The following is a 6000-nucleotide window of genomic DNA, read 5'->3' on the forward strand; positions in this document are numbered from 1 at the left end:
ACACTTAGAACACTTTGGAAGAGTAGACCCACTAACACCACCACTTTGGGCCTTAGGGTTAGGCATCCTGTCTTTGTCAAATATTTGGATCGAAGTTTGTGAAGAACCTTGGCCTTGAAACCTTTGGCCTTGTTGAAAATGACCATTACCACCATCAGATTTGGATTGAGAAAACCCACCTTCAAATCAAGCCCTCTTGGGCTCCTTCACCTTCATGTCCTTAAGTTTCTCCCCTTCTATTTGTTCGGCATAAGTCATGAGCCTAGAAATATCCATCTCTTTGATAAGCATTGCAATTTGATATTCTTTCATCACCAAGTCTGACATTCCCAAAATAAGCTTACTCATTCGGGTATGGGAGTTGGCTACCAAAGAAGAAGCATACTTAGACAACTTTGTGAACTTGAGGGCATATTCCCTCACACTCATATTACCTTGCTTGAGATTGATAAACTCCAACACTTTTGCCTCCCTCAATTCAAGTGGAAAGAAGCGGTCAAGAAGTGCTACCTTGAAGTTCTCTCAACCTTTGGGAACCCCTTCAACCCTTTCAGCCTTCCATTAATGTACCATACTTGAGTAACACATTTGAGTTGGTAGGCCTCCAACTACGCCTTCTCTTCCGAAGACACCCTCATGATAGTAACAATCTTATGCACCTCATCAACAAAATCTTAGGGATCCTCATCAACCATGGACCCATGAAACTCGGAAAGGTTCATTCTTATAAAGTCTCTAACCTTTGAAGCCGGTGTAACCATATTTGGAGGAGCCACCACCCCTTGATTTACTTGAGTAGTTATGGTTTGGGCTATCATAGAGATGACGGTCCAAAATTCAGCATGAGTAACTTGATCACCTAGAGGACCATTAGGAGCTTTAGGGGATTATCCCTTATTAACGTTAACCCCTCTTTGGAGTGGAGCTATTCTTGGTGGCATTTTCTGAAAATCTCAAAGAACAATTGTTAAAGAGAAAAGACTTAGAGTACACTCTATCGCATGACATAAATCATGAAAGAAGTGAAAAATTCCTAAAATACCTCATAGCCTCCTACTCATAAATGTGTCATGCTTCACACCCATGAATAATAATTTACTTGACGCGACATGTTGGACTCCCTAGGACAATTCAGAACCTTATGCTCTGATATCAAGTTTGTCACGATCCAAGCTAGGCCCTAGGTATGACACAACGATTAAGATTCCCAAAGAAACCTCCACCAAGCCTCTTAGCATATGATAAGCATACATAAGGTAACAATAAGCAGAAACTCATAAGAAATCCAAGAACATAGCATAGTTAGAATGAAACAAGACAACATAAACTCCATACACATATCCAATATGCCTCTACATGAACTAGCATAGGCGGGGACTAGGACATGTTCCTTGCTCACCCTCAAAGAAAGTAATGGCATAACATGGAAAGTCTCAATGTACCAACATAGTCTAAGAATGACAAGAAAAGAAAAGATAGACTCGGTTTGCCCTCGAAGTATAAGGACTCACCACACAATCTTCGATAAGTCACCAATAAGCCACAAGAACAGGATGGAGCGTTCGTTCCTACATTATGATATAATATAGGAAATGAAGTATGCATTAGTACGTTTGAATGTACCAAGTATGTAGGCAATGTAATACATAATAAAACCATGTTGTGAAAATGACCATTTCAAATAGCATGATAATAGAGATAGTAAAATCATAAGTACCCATGAGATGGATTAATGCACAATAAACCATAAAAGTATCATGTAAAAGTAAAGGTTAGGATTAGTCAAGTAAATCAACATAAAGGACCATACATATGTAGGATATAGCCATAACCGATGTTTAAGTCCATGCGAGTTATAATATGGAATCCGATGTAACTCCCACATTAAGAAGAGAGAGGCTACTTGTCAAGGTAGACTCCGTATCATCATTATCATCAAGTTTTATATGTGGATCCACTAGCTAGGCCATAAAGGCAAACCTACGATAACAACATAGTTAAGGGGCTAGAGATTGCTACTAAGGACCCCTTGGGTCGACTCCCCACATCAAAGTTCTTTTGGTGCTAATTCAACATCCCATGGAATACATATCATCATCATAAATCATACTTTTCATAAATAATAAGCTTTTCATAAAATATAGTCATACTTTTTTTGACATCATAAACTTATCACGTGGAAAGACAATCAAAAACTGCCAATCCAATTCATAAATACTTGTTCATAGAAATATCTTATTATTTTGTGATTCATATAATATGGGTGTAGGCCTTCCATTATTACGAATCTTATTTCATAAAAAGTATCGTTGGGGTCTTAAGTCATCCTTTTTCGTAAACTTGCTTGAACACTTGAAATTTTCATGATCATTACTTACACTTGAAAATAAGGTAAACACATGGATTCATAATTAATTGACTTAGAAATCATGAAATTGAATTGAAAACATGCATAATCGTATAATTTATATCAATCCATACATAATTCATGAAAATAATATATATTGAAACTATAATTAAAAGTACCCACCATCCACGTCATGAACCTTGAAGAGTAATGTAGGAACTTCATAGAAAAATCTTCAATTCCATGTAATAATCATTAATTTATATTGAAATAGATTCATAATTATAATTTAAATTATAATTCATGTAATCAAAATTGAGATCATCAAACTCATAAAATACATACTTGAATTGATTGAAAAAAAGTTGATAATTTATTGGGCTACATGGGTTAAAGGGATCCATGGATGGATACCTACATACCTCAAATGAGAAACTAGAATCAACTTGAAGAAATATTAGATTTTGATGAAGAATTCGAGAGAATTGTTTGATTATCTTCAATGGTGATTTGAGAGCCTTTGTAGAGAGAGAATTATTGTAATTGATGAATTATGAAAGAATGAGAGGGAATAGGGGGTTAGTGTAGTTAATAGGGTTGGATTTAGTTCTAAAAATGTTCAGGTTCATCAACTAATAGGTAAGAAAAAGTCTAAAGTGCCCTTACTTAAAATCTGAATTCTGACACAAATAAGCACTGAAGTCCGTGATGTCGAGATGTTCCCTGACAGGGCAAGTTTTAGTGGAATTGATCACAGACAAAATTGACCTATCCTGTACCAAGTCCGCGATGTGGAGTGGTCGCGGACTCCACTGGAAATGCAATTTCTTGAAAATTTTATTTTTTGAAATGTCTGACCTAAAAATCCACCGAGGCCATTTTTGCAATGTTTGCCTTTATTATGTCATATGCCAACCTTCAAATACTCGAGATATTACAGTGAAGATGTTTATATACGATCCAAATTTGTTATTCCAAGATTGACGAAGAGAATTAAGGAGTTGAAAAAAGCATTTGCATTTTATTAAAGTCGTGTTGAAAGAAACAAATGGATGATGAAGGAAAAGAAGAAGAGAAAATGTTATAATTGGAAGGTAATCATCTTCATTATCGTGGTGTGTTTTTCCTACATTTAAGCCTTATCAAGAATGTGAAGGATGAAAGATGTAGTTGTGTGCAACTGAAATTGCCATAGTTGTTCTACTCTACATCTTTTGTTTGATTCTTGTTTTTTTTTTTTGCTTTATGTTGTTGGAATAGCTATGACTTTAACAAGTTATAAGTGTATTTGGTTGTGTAAGGTTTATAAAACCGCATTAGTATCACTTTCAAATAGGTCAATCCTTTATTTATTTTATGTCTATCTTACTGTGGTATCCATTTGAGAAAATTCAAAAAGATGTTCACAGAACTGAAAGTAACAAAAATATTGTACCAATTAGACAAAATGAGTACATCCTTACCTATTCCTCTTCTTCTACCTCTTACAGGTTGTTTATTGAAACTCAAATATTAGAGTATATCTATTGTTATGTCGGAAAAAGACGGTTTAAAATTAATTTCAACTTTATCGAGAAAAAATCAATTTTAGTAAAAGAAGAGTCGCCACTTAATTTTTTAAAAAAAAATTAAGAAAACTTAATTTAAAAGACTCTAACAGATTTAAGTCTTAAAAATTCAGAGAAAAAAGTACGAGGTTCATATTACTATTTTAAGAAGGTTTTAACACTTAAAATAGCCGCTAACTTGCAGTTGTCCGATGATTTGAAAATTATTTGACTAACTTTGGAAAAATGTATTTTAACAATAATCGAAACATTAAAAAAATTGAAAGAAGTATAAATTTTAAAATATTAAAGATAATTTATAAGAGTGATAGACTTGGTATAAAAATAATGAAATAAAAGAGGGATAAATAATTTAATTGAAACAAACGATCATAAAAAAATGGTTTCTCTTCAAGGAATTTAATTAAGCTAAACTAAACTATTAATGTTAGAATTAGGATAAAATTAACTAATTAAATAATAGTAAAGACAATAGGAATTAGTGGTGCCTAAAAGAAAATATTTTAGTTTTTAACATTAAGCTACCCCGAATATATACCAAACAAAATATTTAGGAGAAAAATAATCATGTATTCATATTCTTCGGATCAGCGCCGGCTTATTAATCGGAAGATAAAAATAGTATTTTATCGTTTTTCTGCTCGGGTCGACTTTCATCATTTTCGAAGGGCCTATCTACCCCTACCCCTCCTAGATTTATTTATTATTATAATCCTAAATCGATCTAAAAGAAATAATAAAAACTAACGTCTTAAAAGGTGTCTAACGTCCTAACTTAAATATCCAAGAGACATTGGACATACTATTAGGGTAGGATTTAGACTAATGAAAATATAAACATCCTAATTAGACACATCGCCAAACAAAACAGATGAGATAAGCAGTTAGCACATAAAATCTCAAGTAAGCCTCTAGATTAATTATTTAGCATACTTGAAAACACAAATAAATAGTGAAAGTTATAATGATTATGTGTGTGCAAATACAAGAGTCATAATACAAAATTTGAATATTATGGGGGGCCGAAGATCAATTTTTTAACACACAAAGGTGATTATAATTGATAGTCTAATTGTAATATAGGAAGTCATTTTAGGCAACTTTAGATATTAAGTAAAATATTGATAAAATCCTATAAAACATATTCTATAGTAATATTTATTGAGAGCTATAAGCATTGATTCAAAATAATATGGTGAATAAATATTAAAATTCTATAGGCATGATTGCTAAATATATATCATGATAGTAATTTATTCAAATTCTATAGGCATGATTTTGATATAAAAATAATATGATAAATAATTATTAAAATCCTGTTGGTATGATTTCTAAATAAAATATCAAAGAGAGATATTTTAATCCTATAGACATGATTTCTATATGGCATACCAAAATATATTTATTAAGACCTACTTACAATTTCTATTCCCTAATGACATGCTTTAAAGCTAGAAATTATTTCATATTGAAACTACCTAATAACATTTTGCCAATATTTAATACATCCATATAACGAGCTTAAAAATATTCAATAAGGCCCATAACACTATAAATACTTAAATATTCATTAAGTCCTATAGACATGGTTTACTATATGATATTTAACATAAAATCCTATGGACATGATGTCTATACAAAATGGTATGTTAAAAATATTAATTAAAATATATAGACATGATGTGTTAAAATTATAAAATCCTATGGGCATGATATCTATATGAAATGACATTTAAATCTAAATATGATTATCATCACATTCAAAATTATTTAGTAGATCTTACATACATGATGTTTAAATAGTTGATATGACAAAATTATTGTTTGAAACTATAAACATGGTTTTATGTTTTAAAAGACAAGTTATAATGCAGAAATATCATCAAAGTAATTATTCTAATGAGATTTAAAATTTAATAAACAAAGATAACACATAAAATAGATAAATTATTTTGAAACATATATGATGATAAACGATATTTAACAAACTATCCTTAGATCATTTTATTTTATTTTATTTTTATTTTTTGATTAAAGCAAACATCTTGTAAAAATGAAATATTTATATCGTGAACAAATGAACCT

Source organism: Solanum dulcamara, chromosome 4 (assembly GCF_947179165.1).
Source record: "Solanum dulcamara chromosome 4, daSolDulc1.2, whole genome shotgun sequence".
NCBI lineage: Eukaryota > Viridiplantae > Streptophyta > Magnoliopsida > Solanales > Solanaceae > Solanum > Solanum dulcamara.